The following is an 18,665-nucleotide window of genomic DNA, read 5'->3' on the forward strand; positions in this document are numbered from 1 at the left end:
AGGACTTTCACTTAATATGGCTCCCTTGAGCCACCCGAGCTGACGAGCTCTGGTTACGCACCTGCGCGCCGTGAGAGGTACCAGACCCGATAAAACTTGGCAGCCTGCTCAGCAAACCCCGAAGAACTGCCTAAACTCTGCTGATGTAGGATAACAATCCTGAAACACCGGTGTCCAGAGTTGGCCTGCAACTTTGCATTTACACTTGAGATTCTACAAAAAGCACAGACGCTTCAGAGAACTGCATTTACCATGATGCTCAGGGGTATTCCCGCTGGTGGGTGGAGCAGTGTGCGACCTAAGGACTTTCACTTAATATGGCTCCCTTGAGCCACAGGAGCTGACGAGCTCTGGTTACGCACCTGCGCGCCGTGAGAGGTACCAGACCCGATAAAACTTGGCAGCCTGCACAGCAAACCCCGAAGAACTGCCTAATTTCTGCTGATAAAAGATAAAAATCCTGAACTACCGGTGTCCAGAGTCGGCCTGCAACTTTGCATTTACACTTGAGATTCTACGAAAAGCACACACGCTTCAGAGAACTGCATTTACCATGATGCTCAGGGGTATACCCGCTGGTGGGTGGAGCAGTGTGCGACCTATGGACTTTCACTTAATTTGGCTCCCTTGAGCCACACGAGCTGACGAGCTCTGGTTAAGCACCTGCGCACCGTGAGAGGTACCAGACGCGATAAACCTTGGCAGCCTGCACAGCAAACCCCGAAGACCTGCCTAAACTCTGCTGATGAAGGATAACAATCCTGAAACACCGGTGTCCAGAGTTGGCCTGCAACTTTGCATTTACACTTAAGATTCTACGAAAAGCACACACGCTTCAGAGAACTGCATTTACCATGATGTTCAGGGGTATACCCGCTGGTGGGTGGAGCAGTGTGCGACCTATGGACTTTCACTTAATATGGCTCCCTTTAGCCACACGAGCTGACGAGCTCTGGTTACGCACCTGCGCGCCGTGAGAGGTACCAGACCGGATAAAACTTGGCAGCCTGCACAGCAAACCCCGAAGATCTGCCTAAACTCTGCTGATGAAGGATATCAATCTTGAAACACCGGTGTCCCGAGTTGGCCTGCAACTTTGCATTTACACTTGAGATTCTCCGAAAAGCACACACACTTCAGAGAACTGCATTTACCATGATGCTCAGGGGTAAACCCGCTAGTAGGTGGAGCAGTGTGCGACCTATAGACTTTCACTTAATATGGCTCCCTTGAGCCACACGAGCTGACGAGCTCTGGTTACGCACCTGCGCGCCGTGAGAGGTACCAGACCCGATAAAACTTGGCAGCCTGCTCAGCAAACCCCGCAGAACTGCCTAAACTCTGCTGATGAAGGATAACAATCCTGAAACACCGGTGTCCAGAGTTGGCCTGCAACTTTGCATTTACACTTGAGATTCTACAAAAAGCACAGACGCTTCAGAGAACTGCATTTACCATGATGCTCAGGGGTACACCTGCTGGTGGGTGGAGCAGTGTGTGACCTAAGGACTTTCACTTAATATGGCTCCCTTGAGCCACAGGAGCTGAAGAGCTCTGGTTACGCACCTGCGTGCCGTGAGAGGTACCAGACCCAATAAACCTTGGCAGCCTGCACAGCAAACCCCGAAGATCTGCCTAAACTCTGCTGATGAAGGATATCAATCCTGAAACACCGGTGTCCCGAGTTGGCCTGCAACTTTGCATTTACACTTGAGATTCTCCGAAAAGCACACACGCTTCAGAGAACTGCATTTACCATTCTGCTCAGGGGTAAACCCGCTAGTAGGTGGAGCAGTGTGCGACCTATAGACTTTCACTTAATATGGCTCCCTTGAGCCACCCGAGCTGACGAGCTCTGGTTACGCACCTGCGCGCCGTGAGAGGTACCAGACCCGATAAAACTTGGCAGCCTGCTCAGCAAACCCCGAAGAACTGCCTAAACTCTGCTGATGTAGGATAACAATCCTGAAACACCGGTGTCCAGAGTTGGCCTGCAACTTTGCATTTAAGCTTGAGATTCTACAAAAAGCACAGACGCTTCAGAGAACTGCATTTACCATGATGCTCAGGGGTATTCCCGCTGGTGGGTGGAGCAGTGTGCGACCTATGGACTTTCACTTAATATGGCTCCCTTGAGCCACACGAGCTGACGAGCTCTGGTTACGCACCTGCGTGCCATGAGAGGTACCAGACCCAATAAACCTTGGCAGCCTGCACAGCAAACCCCGAAGAACTGCCTAAACTCTGCTGATGAAGGATAACAATCCTGAAACACCGGTCTCCAGAGTTGGCCTGCAACTTTGCATTTACACTTGAGATTCTACGAAAAGAACACACGCTTCAGAGAACTGCATTTACCATGATGCTCAGGGGTACACCAGCTGGTAGGTGGAGCAGTGTGCGACCTAAGGACTTTCACTTAATATGGCTCCCTTGAGCCACAGGAGCTGACGAGCTCTGGTTACGCACCTGCGCGCCGTGAGAGGTACCAGACCCAATAAAACTTGGCAGCCTGCACAGCAAACCCCGAAGAACTGCCTAATTTCTGCTGATAAAAGATAAAAATCCTGAACTACCGGTGTCCAGAGTCGGCCTGCAACTTTGCATTTACACTTGAGATTCTACGAAAAGCACACACGCTTCAGAGAACTGCATTTACCATGATGCTCAGGGGTATACCCGCTGGTGGGTGGAGCAGTGTGCGACCTATGGACTTTCACTTAATTTGGCTCCCTTGAGCCACACGAGCTGACGAGCTCTGGTTAAGCACCTGCGCACCGTGAGCGGTACCAGACGCGATAAACCTTGGCAGCCTGCACAGCAAACCCCGAAGACCTGCCTAAACGCTGCTGATGAAGGATAACAATCCTGAAACACCGGTGTCCAGAGTTGGCCTGCAACTTTGCATTTACACTTAAGATTCTACGAAAAGCACACACGCTTCAGAGAACTGCATTTACCATGATGTTCAGGGGTATACCCGCTGGTGGGTGGAGCAGTGTGCGACCTATGGACTTTCACTTAATATGGCTCCCTTTAGCCACACGAGCTGACGAGCTCTGGTTACGCACCTGCGCGCCGTGAGAGGTACCAGACCGGATAAAACTTGGCAGCCTGCACAGCAAACCCCGAAGATCTGCCTAAACTCTGCTGATGAAGGATATCAATCTTGAAACACCGGTGTCCCGAGTTGGCCTGCAACTTTGCATTTACACTTGAGATTCTCCGAAAAGCACACACACTTCAGAGAACTGCATTTACCATGATGCTCAGGGGTAAACCCGCTAGTAGGTGGAGCAGTGTGCGACCTATAGACTTTCACTTAATATGGCTCCCTTGAGCCACACGAGCTGACGAGCTCTGGTTACGCACCTGCGCGCCGTGAGAGGTACCAGACCCGATAAAACTTGGCAGCCTGCTCAGCAAACACCGAAGAACTGCCTAAACTCTGCTGATGAAGGATAACAATCCTGAAACACCGGTTTCCAGAGTTGGCCTGCAACTTTGCATTTACACTTGAGATTCTACAAAAAGCACAGACGCTTCAGAGAACTGCATTTACCATGATGCTCAGGGGTACACCCGCTGGTGGGTGGAGCAGTGTGCGACCTAAGGACTTTCACTTAATATGGCTCCCTTGAGCCACAGGAGCTGAAGAGCTCTGGTTACGCACCTGTGCACCGTGAGAGGTACCAGACCCAATAAAACTTGGCAGCCTGCACAGCAAACCCTGAAGAACTGCCTAATTTCTGCTGATGATGGATAACAATCCTGAAACACTGGTGTCCAGAGTTGGCCTGCAACTTTGCATTTACACTTGAGATTCTCCGAAAAGCACACACGCTTCAGAGAACTGTATTTACCATGATGCTCAGGGGTATACCCGCTGGTGGGTGGAGCAGTGTGCAACCTTTGGACTTTCACTTAATATGGCTCCCTTGAGCCACACGAGCTGACGAGCTCTCGTTACGCACCTGCGCGCCGTGAGAGGTACCAGACCCGATAAAACTTGGCAGCCTGCACAGCAAACCCCGACGAACAGCCTAAACTCCGCTGATGAAGGATAACAATCCTGAAACACCGGTGTCTAGAGTTGGCCTGCAACTTTGCATTTACACTTGAGATTTTACGAAAAGCACACACGCTTCAGAGAACTGCTTTTACCATGATGCTCAGGGGTACACCCGCTGGTGGGTGGAGCAGTGTGCGACCTAAGGACTTTCACTTAATATGGCTCCCTTGAACCACAGGAGCTGACGAGCTCTGGTTACGCACCTGCGCACCGTGAGAGGTACCAGACCGGATGAAACTTGGCAGCCTGCACAGCAAACCCCGAAGAACTGCCTAATTTCTGCTGATAAAGGATAACAATCCTGAACCACCGGTGTCCAGAGTTTGCCTGCAACTTTGCATTTACACTTGAGATTCTCCGAAAAGCACACACGCTTCAGAGAACTGCGTTTACCATGATGCTCAGGGGTATTCCCGCTGGTGGGTGGAGCAGTGTGCGACCTATGGACTTTCCCTTAATATGGCTCCCTTGAGCCACACGAGCTGACGAGCTCTGGTTACGCACCTGCATGCCGTGAGAGGTACCAGACCCGATAAACCTTGGCAGCCTGCACAGCAAACCCCGAAGAACTGCCTAAACTCTGCTGATGAAGGATAACAATCCTGAAACACCGGTGTCCAGAGTTGGCCTGCAACTTTGCATTCACACTTGAGATTCTACGAAAAGCACACGCTTCAGAGAACTGCATTTACCATGATGCTCAGGGGTATACCCGCTGGTGAGTGGAGCAGTGTGCATCCTTTGGACTTTCACTTACTATGGCTCCCTTGAGCCACACAAGCTGACGAGCTCTCATTACGCACTTGCGCGCCGTGAGAGGTACCAGACCCGATAAAACTTGGCAGCCTGCACAGCTAACCCCGAAGAACTGCCAAAACTCTGCTGATGAAGGATAACAATCCTGAAACACCGGTGTCCAGAGTTGGCCTGCAACTTTGCATTTACACTTGAGATTCTACGAAAAGCACACACGCTTCAGAGGACTGCATTTACCATGATGCTCAGGGGTATACCCGCTGGTGGGTGCCACCTATGGACTTTCACTTAATATGGCTCCATTGAGCCAAACGAGCTGACGAGCTCTGGTTACGCACCTGCGCGCTGTGAGAGGTACCAGACCCGATAAAACTTGGCAGCCTGCACAGCAAACCCCGACGAACAGCCTAAACTCCGCTGATGAAGGATAACAATCCTGAATCACCGGTGTCCAGAGTTGGCCTGCAACTTTGCATTTACACTTGAGATTCTACGAAAAGCACACACGCTTCAGAGAACTGCATTTACCATGATGCTCAGGGGTATACCCGCTGGTGGGTGGAGCAGTGTGCGACCTAAGGACTTTCACTTAAAATGGCTCCCTTGAGCCACAGGAGCTGACGAGCTCTGGTTACGCAACTGCGCGCCGTCAGAGGTACCAGACCCGATAAAACTTGGCAGCCTGCACAGCAAACCCCAAAGAACTGCCTAATTTCTGCTGATAAAGGATAAAAATCCTGAACCACCGGTGTCCAATTGTGGTATCCAAAACCCTTGGAGTCCTTTAAAAGCAATAAGAGGCTGACACAGAACTCTGAAATATCAAAGGACAATTTATTACACTCATGTGAGGTGAGGCTGCGTCCCCCAAAAGCCATGGCAAATGAATGAGGCAGTCTGAGGAAGTCAGAAGGCTGATGCCTTATATACATTTCAGACTTACACAGTAAGCATACATGAGAGGGGGCAGTCTTGGTTCCTGTGAACACACAAGGAATACCATTTAAGGACATATGGAACCAAGTGGGAGGAGCTAACAGTTTCAGAACGTAGTGAACACATTCCTATGCAAAACTTAATCAGTAACAGATGCAGACTCTACCAGGCATTTCTGAGCATGCGTGGAAGTGGAGGAGGCTAAATATATCTTGTTACTAGGCAGACTTCAGGCGCAGTTAAAAGGAAGGTAGGACAATACAGATAGTGAGCACATGGCAGCACATGGTAGCCAAGATGGCCTCCAGAAACTAAAATGGCTTCTAAAAAGCGGATAAGATAACTTCTAAATGCAAAATGGCTTCTGCTAACGCTAACCCATTTATGCTAATTTACAACAGACCGCCGTTTTAGCGTTTGCTGAAGACATTCGTATTATTCAGTAGGAACATGGAAAACAGGTGCTCATTAATTTGAACATAATTTTGTCAATTTTCTAATTCATTGCTAGATAACCATTTCCATTCTAAACATTTCAGCAAGGGTATGACCAGGAATACTAAAGAACGGGACATTAGGTCATAAGCATACATACAAACAGTAGGAGGAAATAATGACCACTATTACAGAGAAAATTAGCATTTTCACAACCCTAAGCAATAGCAAATCCTAAAATCTTTCAGAAAACACTATATACTCATATAAAACAGTGTCAATGCAATCCTTCAATGCTCTCAAGTTGGATATAGATACTATTGCACAGAGAATGAACTTTTATTCTACCTAAACTAAACAGAACACTACTCTAGAATATTGCAGGCAAGACAATAAAAATTAATTCCACAACACCCAGTATTTTTAACTTTTAAGGAATCACTTTTATAACCACAACTTATGCCCAGAGTCCAATTCCAAGTCCCTCTGGCGGACTATTATTGTTCATCGAATCTCCTCATCCATCGCAACATGGGCCTCTCATTTCAGGCCTTCCATGGAAATGTATCTCAGCATCCGTTGGAGTGCCCTTTTTGGCAAACACTCATAGTTCAGTCGCTCAAGGCAGTGCACCAGTGTCTCTCATCTGCAGCAGACACTTACAGCAGACACTACAAATGATGTACTCTTCGTGATCAAGGGCACAAAGCATCTCGTGCAGATCCAAGCACTGTCAAGAAAACTCCTTCAGCAAATCAGCAGCACTTTCAAACTCCAACACTCCTTGTTCGGTGTCAGAGGACTCTTAAGCTGCTCATTCATGGGCACCATAAGATAGTGCCTTTCACCAATCTCGAATTCTCCATTTCACTGCTCTTCCGGTAGGCAAAAGGGGAAAAGGGAACGATGTTGCCAAACTCAGGCAAAGACTCAGACCAAAGGACTCAAGGGGTTCAGGCCAAAACTTAGGCCAAGAACTCAGAGGGCTGTACACTGCCAGAGGTTGCCAGTACATAACAGGTACCTTTTTGCGCCTTTTTTTTTTTCAATTCAACTTCTGTAGCAAAACCAAAGAGACTCCTTTTCTTCTGTCATGAAACGCTGGCCAATACATCAACAAAGAACGTGTGACTACCATTGATGGCGTTCAGATTCCTTACTGGGTGCTGGGACTATAGACCAAAACTTCCTGCTTTCATCTATGGCTGTCAAGGATAGGAATTCAAATTCATCTTTGTCATTCGTTCTGCAGGTGTCACTCTCCCTTTGACTCTGGAGAATCCTGCAGAACCTATCAATGTAGAAGATATGACACAATTGTTAGTTTCCTTCAATTGTTGTACAAAAACAATTCAATATTTAACAAGGGATTGCAATCAGTTACCCTACAATCTTCAAGAGAGTAGTCATACGCCATGAGACTATCATAATCTAAAATACACTACCATTCTCATAGGAGGCAAAACAATGACTCTAGCCTCTTCAATTGTGCTTCCATATGAGAGCATGTCTTCTATCATCTAAGGGTAGACAATTACATAAACATTTTATCTGAGTGGAAGTCCTTACATATAGGGGCATCATCTAATGGGTCAGGGGCATTCAGACAATGGCTAATTTATCAAAAATGTGAAAACAGAGAAAAAACAAGAGTACAAACTCCTAATGTTTCCATTATTAGAACACATGTGGTCCATCAAACATTAAAAGAGCAGCTAAAAGAACTGAGAACCTAATTAGAATGGGCATTACATTTTTTTCACATTCAAGAATGAACATACAGTGTCTCCTATTGAGATGAGAAACTTTCCTTATTATATTATTAAATCAGTTAACCAGTCTATCACTAAGCTGACAGTCAGACTGGAAAGCATCAAAAATATAGGCCTAAAGAAAAAGTCTAAAGAGAAAGAAACAGTCTAGTCAGGTCATACAAAAGGGAATTATGCATAATGTGGTTGTTCCTATTACATCTCTGCAGTCTGGACACAATGCAACATCTGGGGAGAAGCGCTACACCATACACAGTAATCTCAGGTAATGGTCCAGTTCCTCCTTCAAGGGAAAAATGAAAAATTTAGAAAAATGAAAAAAAAAATATAGGTCACCTTTTAACAAGAGCCACGAATCTATAATTGCATCCTCAGGTCCAATCAAGGATATGTATATAAATCTAGGCCTGTCTGTTCCTTAAGGGAGAAGAGCAGTATCTGTATTGTGGCTTCTTGTATATCTCTTTTATTTTACTTCAATACTATTATCTCCAAATTTTAACATCCGTTGGTGAGGCGAATGTACTTTCATGATCACAGTATGCAAACATCATATCTGTGAAATTTAGTATGAACAAGAATATTAACCACATGGTGTAGAGCGACACGTACCGTCATACATGTCTCTTCACAAGACAGGCAAACTTGTAATAATATCAAAAAGCAGCTAATAAAACAAAACAACATGTCATCATGCTATCATCAAAGATACATGCATATATAGTAAGCACAAAAAGCATAGACAAAGCACAATGGTATTTGTAATCAAGCAGAAACGCGTGCATGCATGCAACCCAAAACCCAGAATCCAGGCCAGCTTAATTTGTCAAAATCAAAAATTACACCAAAAATACGCTTTCATTTTACTCACACCCCGCTTTTTGCCAGGTTATCACAAGTAGCTGGTTATCAAAACTGGCAAATACAACTTACAGTGCCGTTTGTGACCCATAGGATGAGCAAGAACCATTCATAAGGGAAAAAATGTAAAATCATGAAAAAAACACACAAACATTTCATTTCAAAGAAGTCATAATAAAACCCATCTCTTTGCAACATACTACTAACACATCGCATAACTGAGTAAATAGCAACTGTTAACCAACCATCCTTATTGTAAAACATGCTAACCCACTTTCATATTGACTGTAAAACTTTTCCACAGACACACTGCATCCCTTGCACCAGCCTTTCCATGTGGCCCCTTCAGACCCCCTGCCCTCAAGGCCCTGAGAGCCTGCGGCCCCTCATGGCCCTGGGAGCCTGCGGCCCTTCATAGCCCTGGGAGCCTGCGAGCCCCTCATGGTCCCCCCTCTCCCCAAAGCCCCTGAGGGCCTGCTGTTTTCCTTTCTTTAAGGCTGGTCAAGAATGCACTTCTCAAAAACAAAAACCCTCATGTAACCCATCTAATGTGCAAGCTTAAAATTCTGCTAATCAGAGAAGCTTTTCACCAAGCAGTCGTTGCTCCATCTGTTCACTTACTTACTCCTAAACCCCCTTCTCACTGACCTTAAGGTAAAATTCTGCCAGGCGTACCGTGCTGTCCTCTCAGGCCCTATATCCTATTTCCTCCCTTAAACTTACAAAGCCAGAAACCATTCCCCACTCATTCTAAGCTACAAGATCAACCCTGATGAAAAACACATGTTATATAAATGACTTCTTTCAGGAATAAAATGCATTTAGTAAAACATTTACTGTGAACAATTTGCAGAACATGACAACAGAGCATACCAGCATTATATTAAATCTTTGCTACCACTCTATACAGGGGTACCCAGTTATCAACTCTAAAAAGATAAAAGACAGAATAGGCCCTGCCGAAATTTGAGTTTTTAATCCTGATATTAAACATAAACCTCTACACCGGGCACAGTAGCTCACTGAGCTATGAAGAACAACCTCAATTAATAACAACCCACACGTTTTGTAATAGACACAAACATGCATTCTCTGAAAGCCAGAAACACTGCAAGGCTATGGTAATTGGCAAAAATGCTTTTAAAAGGTCTATTTTAACTGATTTTCGACTTTTGACTTTGGGGCACTTAAAAATGAAAATCCTACACTTGCATTACATATTAATCACCCTTAGAATGTGCTTTACATGTTGCAAAACGCGAACATGAGGTATAGGCATGTGATGCCTTACAAAAATGAGCTGTTACGCCTGCGCCAAGTAAAACCCTAACACGCAAATGGCCAAATTATGCAGTCATACATTACTTTAATCAAATTGTAATTTTAGGAGGTCATAGTATGAGTCTTAAGCTTTATGAATATCCAAAAACGATTTTGAAAAACCCATATTTTTTTCAAATAATTTTCCCATGTTTAAGAATTTATTCATTTCTTTATTTTTTTTTCTCTCAAACCCAATCTAAATTGCTAAAACCACATTTAAAACCCAAACTGCATCTTTTGCCTACCAGTTTAAATGCAGTCATGTAGGAGCCTATGCGCAGAAGCCTTACTGAAAACATGGCATATTTTCGCGCCAAAATTTAAAAGAGGACATTGAGCAACATCACCAGAGATAAACCCCCTTTTCATTTTACTGTGTTTAAAAAAAAACAGAGAACAACCCTCAATTGAAGTGCCTTCCTGTAATACAAAATAATGCAACTTACTTTTGTAACCCTTTAAAACTCTTATTCTGAGTTCCTAAATTCAGCCCGTGTTAAAACTACCAGCTAGTCTCTTGCCTGAATAAACATTCCAGTGTCTTTTATTGCCTTTCAAAAACAACACATGCTGTTCTCAAGGCAGGAAATGGCCTGCACGAAGCTGACCCTAGAGCTTTCAGGAAACAGACATTTTTTAGAAAAGTGTGTGCCACAAAATACATTTAAACGTAGCAAAAATTCACTTTTAGCTGAAATTTTAACATTTTACATGTATGAAAATGCATGTAAGCAAAGGAGGGCTTCAAATTCGTTTTTCCCTACAGAACACACAATTTAATTTTGAGGCCTTTTCATGTTCCTAGTGAATGTAAATTTTAACTTTATCTAATTTAAGCATTTCAACAGTTTGCACATATGTGCCTTTGTTTAGTCTATGATTTAAAAAGCAACATATAGCGATTTTTGCAGGTAACATGGCAAATCACTGCATTCTTATTTAATTTTCACCTAATATCAATTAATGCAACATTTTCCTTAACAGACTGAAAACATCAAGAAATCCACAATCACGCATTGAGCTCATTTCACACAGAAACAGAAATATTTCAAACATGCAGGACACACAATACAGCGCTTAAGGCATGTTTTTCATAAATTCGCGCCAACGCTATTCACAAGCAGAAATTACACTAACAGGAACAAAAACCCCACATTTAAACACACATTGAACCCACAGATCAATACATAAGACTGAAACAAAAAACAAGCCACAAACAGATCTTAAACCAAACCAATTTGTAAATGCTAGTTGTACGTCATATTTACATGGAATGTTTGGCAATGATGTTTCAATTCACAAGTTTTAACTGGCAGAGCACCAAAGAATCGCTCTGCATTCCCCATTCATAAAAGTGCACAGAACAAAGGATCCTTACATGTATTGTGGCCATATTTTAGTTCTCTGGGGATACAATATCACCAAGGAAGAAATATGTTTTCACACCTAAACCTATTTAGGTATCCCTTCTAAGGGAAGCCGGCTCATTTACTTCACATCACATTATGGTACCTTTCACAGAAGCAACACATTTTAACATGTGAGCTTAACCAAAGACAACAGGCATGCCAAAAAATAGTGCAGAGTATACACTACTATCAAAGGTGGAGGAAATATCCTCGTATTACCTGCCTATATGAGTTGCAACACATACATATCAAATCAAATCACATCAAATCATATTCATATCATATTCTTCGAAGATCACACACAATTCAAAGTAGACAAGTCTATCTCAAACTCAAATATGCCACAGTAAGCGTTACAAAGGCATTCAAAACTTAGAACAGGCGCCGCAAAATTACTTTTACCAAACATAAGCTGTCCAAATTCTAACTGCCAAGTCTCATCTAACAGTCTATCTTTTTATGTTACATTTTAATACTCTCCCCAAAAGGGTTCTCAGTCAGGGGGGTGACATCCTTGGGAGGACCAGAGGTCAGGAAGGTCAGAAAACACACCGAGCTGCAGACACAAGAAATCAGCAGAAGCGCGCTGTGCACAGCATACCTCCTTGCAGAAACCAGTCCCATGCTGCTCAGCAGTTTTCTGCCTCCTGGCAAGTTGATCACTCCTCCAGATTGTCACCTCTCTGATGAGTCCCTTCGTGGTCGCCAATTGTGGTATCCAAAACCCTTGGAGTCCTTTAAAAGCAATAAGAGGCTGACACAGAACTCTGAAATATCAAAGGACAATTTATTACACTCATGTGAGGTGAGGCTGCGTCGCCCAAAAGCCATGGCAAATGAATGAGGCAGTCTGAGGAAGTCAGAAGGCTGATGCCTTATATACATTTCAGACTTACACAGTAAGCATACATGAGAGGGGGCAGTCTTGGTTCCTGTGAACACACAAGGAATACCATTTAAGGACATATGGAACCAAGTGGGAGGAGCTAACAGTTTCAGAACGTAGTGAACACATTCCTATGCAAAACTTAATCAGTAACAGATGCAGACTCTACCAGGCATTTCTGAGCATGCGTGGAAGTGGAGGAGGCTAAATATATCTTGTTACTAGGCAGACTTCAGGCGCAGTTAAAAGGAAGGTAGGACAATACAGATAGTGAGCACATGGCAGCACATGGTAGCCAAGATGGCCTCCAGAAACTAAAATGGCTTCTAAAAAGCGGATAAGATAACTTCTAAATGCAAAATGGCTTCTGCTAACGCTAACCCATTTATGCTAATTTACAACACAGAGTTGGCCTTCAACTTTGCATTTACACTTGCGATTCTACAAAAAGCACACACCCTTCAGAGAACTGCATTTACCATGATGCTCAGGGGTATACCCCCTGGTGGGTGGAGCAATGTGTGACCTATGGACTTTCACAAGGCGATAAAAACTTTCCTGTTTTAATCTTGATTTCTCCTTTTTAGCTGTTGAGTTTCCTGTGGTTGTTGCGTGTTACCTTGACATGCGCCGGGACGCCCCTTGGCTGGGGCAGCTGTGCGCAGTACACATTCACGTAACATAACATAACATAACTTAATATGGCTCCCTTGAGCCACACGAGCTGATGAGCCCTGGTTACGCACCTGCGCGCCGTGAGAGGTACCAGACCCGATAAAACTCGGCAGCCTGCACAGCAATCCCCAAAGAACTGCCTAAACTCTGCTGATTGAGGATAACAATCCTGAAACACCGGTGTCCAGAGTCGGCCTGCAACTTTGCATTTACACTTGAGATTCTACGAAAAGTACACACGCTTCAGAGAACTGCATTTACCATGATGCTCAGGGGTATACCCGCTGGTGGGTGGAGCATTGTGCGACCTATGGACTTTCACTTAATATGGCTCCCTTGAGCCACACGAGCTGACAAGCTCTGGTTAAGCACCTGCGCACCGTGAGAGGTACCAGACCCGATAAACCTTGGCAGCCTGCACAGCAAACCCCGAAGAACTGCCTAAACTCTGCTGATAAAGGATAAAAATCCTGAACCACCGGTGTCCAGAGTTTGCCTGCAACTTTGCATTTACACTTGAGATTCTCCGAAAAGCACACACGCTTCAGAGAACTGCATTTACCATGATGCTCAGGGGTATTCCCGCTGGTGGGTGGAGCAGTGTGCGACCTATGGACTTTCACTTAAAATGGCTCCCTTGAGCCACACGAGCTGACGAGCTCTGGTTACGCACCTGCGCGCCGTGAGAGGTACCAGACCCGATAAACCTTGGCAGCCTGCACAGCAAACCCCGAAGAACTGCCTAAACTCTGCTGATGAAGGATAACAATCCTGAAACACCAGTGTCCAGAGTTGGCCTGCAACTTTGCATTTACATTTGAGATTCTACGAAAAGCACACACGCTTCAGAGAACTGCATTTACCATGATGCTCAGGGGTACACCCGCTGGTGGGTGGAGCAGTGTGCGACCTAAGGACTTTCACTTAATATGGCTCCCTTGAGCCACAGAAGCTGACGAGCTCTGGTTACGCAACTGCGCTCCGTGAGAGGTACCAGACCCGATAAAACTTGGCAGCCTGCACAGCAAACCCCGAAGAACTGCCTAATTTCTGCTGATAAAGGATAAAAATCCTGAACCACCGGTGTCCAGAGTTGGTCTTCAACTTTGCATTTACACTTGAGATTCTACCAAAAGCCCACACGCTTCAGAGAACTGCATTTACCATGATGCTCAGGGGTATACCCGCTGGTGGGTGGAGCAGTGTGCGACCTATGGACTTTCACTTAATATGGCTCCCTTGAGCCACACGACCTGACGAGCTCTGGTTACGCACCTGCGCGCTGTGAGAGGTACCAGACCCGATAAAACTTGGCAGCCTGCACAGCAAACCCCGAAGAACTGCCTAAACTCTGCCGATGAAGGATAACAATCCTGAAACACTGGTGTCCAGAGTTGGCCTGCATCTTTGCATTTACACTTGATATTCTACGAAAAGCAAACACGCTTCAGAGAACTGCATTTACCATGATGCACAGGGGTATACCCGCTGGTGGGTGGAGCAGTGTGCGACCTATGGACTTTCACTTAATATGGCTCCCTTGAGCCACACGAGCTGACGAGCTCTGGTTACACACCTGCGCGCCGTGGTGGTACCAGACCCGATAAAACTTGTCAGCCTGCACAGCAAACCCAGAAGAACTGCCTAAACTCTGCTGATGAAGGATAGCAATCCTGAAACACCAGTGTACAGAGTTGGCCTGCAACTTTGCATTTACACTTGAGATTCTACAAAAAGCACACGCGCTTCAGAGAACTGCATTTACCATGATGCACAGGGGTATACCCGCTGGTGGGTGTAGCAGTGTGCGACCTATGGACTTTCATCAACTGGTCACCTATTTGACCTTTTTTACTCTGGGCAGGGAATCCATGATTGAAATTGGATTGAGGATATGCCATGTCCAGTTTTAACTGCTATTTCTGCACCTTTATTCACTTGTGATCTCTTGTTGGGTTTATGTTTCTGTGTTGTACTGTCTTCCCCTCCCTATTGCTCCACCTCCAGCGTTGGCCTGCCCGGAGGTGTGTAATCAGCCCCATAATCAAGCATGACACAATGTACTGTGTGTGAGGGCAGTTTTAAAAGTTTTTGTGTTTTTTCTGACCCCGAATCACAGCGATTTTTGAACACGTAGTCCTTCTTCTTTGTGTTTGTATGTGTGTGTGTATTAAGATAGCGACTTACCTGTTAGTTTGATAAGGGCAATACAATGGCTGCCACATGGTTGTTAGTGGGAGGAGAGTTCTATCCTGCTGAGCTTTGGGACAAGGGGGCCTGGTGGGAGTTGAACTGCAGGCTTCCCACCCTCAAACACCTCTCCCTGTTAAGATGGCTACCTACCTGTTAGTTTGATGAGGGTAATGCATTGGCTTTCAAATGGTTGTGAGGGGGAGAGTGCTCTACCCTGCTGAGCTTTGGGACAAGGGGGTCTTGTGGGAGCTGTAGTGCAGGTTACCCACTCAAAAATACACCTCCCTGTTAAGATGGCTACCTACCTGTTAGGTGTAGGTGAGTAATGCAATGGCTGCCACATGCTTCTGGCTGGGGGGATGCTCCATCCTGCTGAGCTTTGGGACAAGGGGGCCTGGTGGGAGTTGTAGTGCACGCTTCCTATCCTCAAACAACCCTCCCTGTTAAGATGGCTACCTACATGTACATTTGATTTGAGCAAACTCCCCTCCCTGTTAAGATGGCTACCTAACTGTTAGTTTGATGGGGCAATGCAATGACTGACACCTGGTTGTGGGTGTGGGCGTGGGGAGGAGTGCAGAGCTTTGGGACTGGGGTGCCTGGTCGGAGTTGTAGTGCTAATTGCCTGTTCACATGCCCTCATGGAAATATTGCTAGCTACTTTTGGGGTGAATCAGAGGGTGTAAATGTTGGATCTGTGAGGCATGTGTTGGGGGAAGTGTGGTGCACATGAATGCATTTGGGCATAGGAGCTACCGCTTTTTAGTTGTGCAAGACAATACATAGCAGTGTAATGGGAGACATTTGGTGGTACTTACCAGCGTCCACTCTCCCAGCTATTTCTGTGATACTCTCTGGATGCAGTGTGGCAGGAACCTTCCCTCCCATTCGGTGAATGTTTGTAGTGGAATGGGAGGGCCACCGCCAGTCCTCCGAGCCAGCTAAAGGTTCTTGTTGTTTCTCTCTTTCGCCTTGCTCTTGAGGTCATTCCACTACTACCTGATCTTCTTCTGGGAGCACTGGATGGTCCCTACTGCATTGACCTTGTTGACTATCCATGCCCACATTTGATTTTTAGTGGCTCGTGTAGTCTGTTGGACCAGGCTTCCAAACAAATGTGGTTCTACTCTGATTACCTCATCTACCATCATTGTCAGATAATTTGGGCATTTTCTTCTGTGACATGGTGTGTGATTTGCAAATGGGTAAAGATGCAGGTGTGAAGGTAGTGGTGGTGATGTGTGTGGTGTGAGTGTGTTGTGATGGTGTGATGTGTGCAGATTTCCCTCTCCTTTGTGCTGTTTGGTTGGTTTCTTCAGTAGTGGAGTATTGCAAAGGATTCTGGTCAGGGAAGGGGCTGGTTTTATACTTAGCTATGTGGGTGGGTTAAAATGGAGTCTTCCTGTCAGGTGTGTTGTGTGGGTTGACCTGGGACTTGTATTTTTAAGATGCCATGGGGATGTGTCATTGGAGTGGGTTAGGTGCTTTTTGAGGCAGAGCCAGATTAATGGGCTTGTTGTGTGATTTTTTGACCCCGCCGTTACTCTTCTGTAGCGACTTAGGAGGAATACAACAGCCCTTCCGCCGGCTCTCCCATTCATCAAAAGTTGCGATCGCGGCTGGCAGAAACAGCAGATCGTTCTGCTGTCACTGCAATGGTATTCTAAGTCTTTCCGCAGCAAATCCAAGCATCACGGATAGATTTTAGCCTGGTCCGCATGCTCCTGGCGGTCTTTCGTGGAATCCGTCCGCCGAAATTGGATTTTTCTGGGGGTTCATCCTAAACTGACTGCCGGTGTTCCTGCTGTACCTGCGATGGTTAATTTCCGCTACCCTGGAGGTCCGAATGGTTCTCTAACCGCTATCCTAATCATTCCCGAACATAGCTGGTATTAAGGCAGCTGATTTGTGAGTGCCATCAGTCAGTGCATGATCAAGTGGAAATCTCTGACTCAGCTGTATGTGACACTTGCTAAGCATAATCTGATGTTCATGCTTGCATACAGAGACTTGCTGATGACGAATGGTGCTGGAAGAATTATCAAAGTGGGAGTGTTGTCATTATGCTATATAAGTCGTAGGGACTGTGAAAAATCCAAGCATTACACAAACAACAATAGTAGTAAACGTGCCATGCTCATTTAGCAGGAGATTGATGATGGTGTAGTTTGTATGGTGGTGCATTTTGGGTCACTGGGGAGGTAGCATACTGTCAACTATAAAAATGACATTTTCTGTAATAAATAAGCACTACATTTGCATGTTTTCCTATTAACATCTTTGTTTCCTTCACACTTCATAATTACAGACAATGTGCTTTATTTGTGGGTCTTAGTGCTGGTATATTTTGGAATATATGTATAGCTCATTTACAGGTATTTAAATACTTTTCAAAATCCTCCCACATTGCAACCAGAGAAATGAAAGTAAACACTCATTTCCAAATAAGCAGGGATTTGCCTGAAGACATAGCCTGACATTTAACATTTTCGTTTGCATCTTTATTACCCATTCACCTTCTGAACTCCAGCATGGGTATTTGTTGGGGCTCTGCACCTCTAATTCCAGCGCCAAAGCTGATGTCATCACATTGGAAGAAATCTACAGCAACAGTAAAATTGCTTCATGCAGGAAAGGCTCACATGGGATGGACAGTCGGTCCAACCCTTCTCCAGAATCAGAAGAACTGCAAGGAGTAATGGCTTAATTGCCATGAGATTGAGATGTACAGCATCAGCACATTTCGGAGACCAGTGAGTAAGACAATCACAAAGCCAATCAGCCTGGCAGAGTTGCTACCATTAATGGATACTGTGTCTGACAGTTCCTGTGACTGCCAAGCCATTGTTTGACCCATTCCTCTCGGTAGCTTCACATATGGAAATAGAGATGCTGCCGTAGGAGGCATTGAGAGAGGGCGATCTTGCTCTAAGACTTTGAGGTTGCCCTCAGCCTTTACTCCAGCCACATAGACATGGTCTCAGGAATAAAAGAAAGATACAAAAATCACCTCTTTGATGTTTTCATGTAATACCCCTGATGTCAGAATGAAACAGAAGAATGTCCCATTTTTAGTGCATAACTGGGCACCTCAACCATAAAAAACTTCTCATATGCACTCTAGTTATTTTCATAGCTCTTACTTTTACTTCAATTACACAGAATGTTTGTCAGACCTGAGCTAAAATGAATACAAAATAGACCTCTTTTTGATGAATAAATCCTAGCTTTATCATCAAAACACAGAACCATGGCTGTGTCCAAAGTACCAGAAACCCAAAAATAGTATGGGACCGATTCTGATGTGGTTAGGAATGGGTCCGACCCTCGGTCAGAGCCATCCTAAC

The sequence above is a fragment of the Lissotriton vulgaris genome, chromosome 5, assembly GCF_964263255.1.
Source record: "Lissotriton vulgaris chromosome 5, aLisVul1.2, whole genome shotgun sequence".
Classification (NCBI taxonomy): Eukaryota; Metazoa; Chordata; class Amphibia; order Caudata; family Salamandridae; genus Lissotriton; species Lissotriton vulgaris.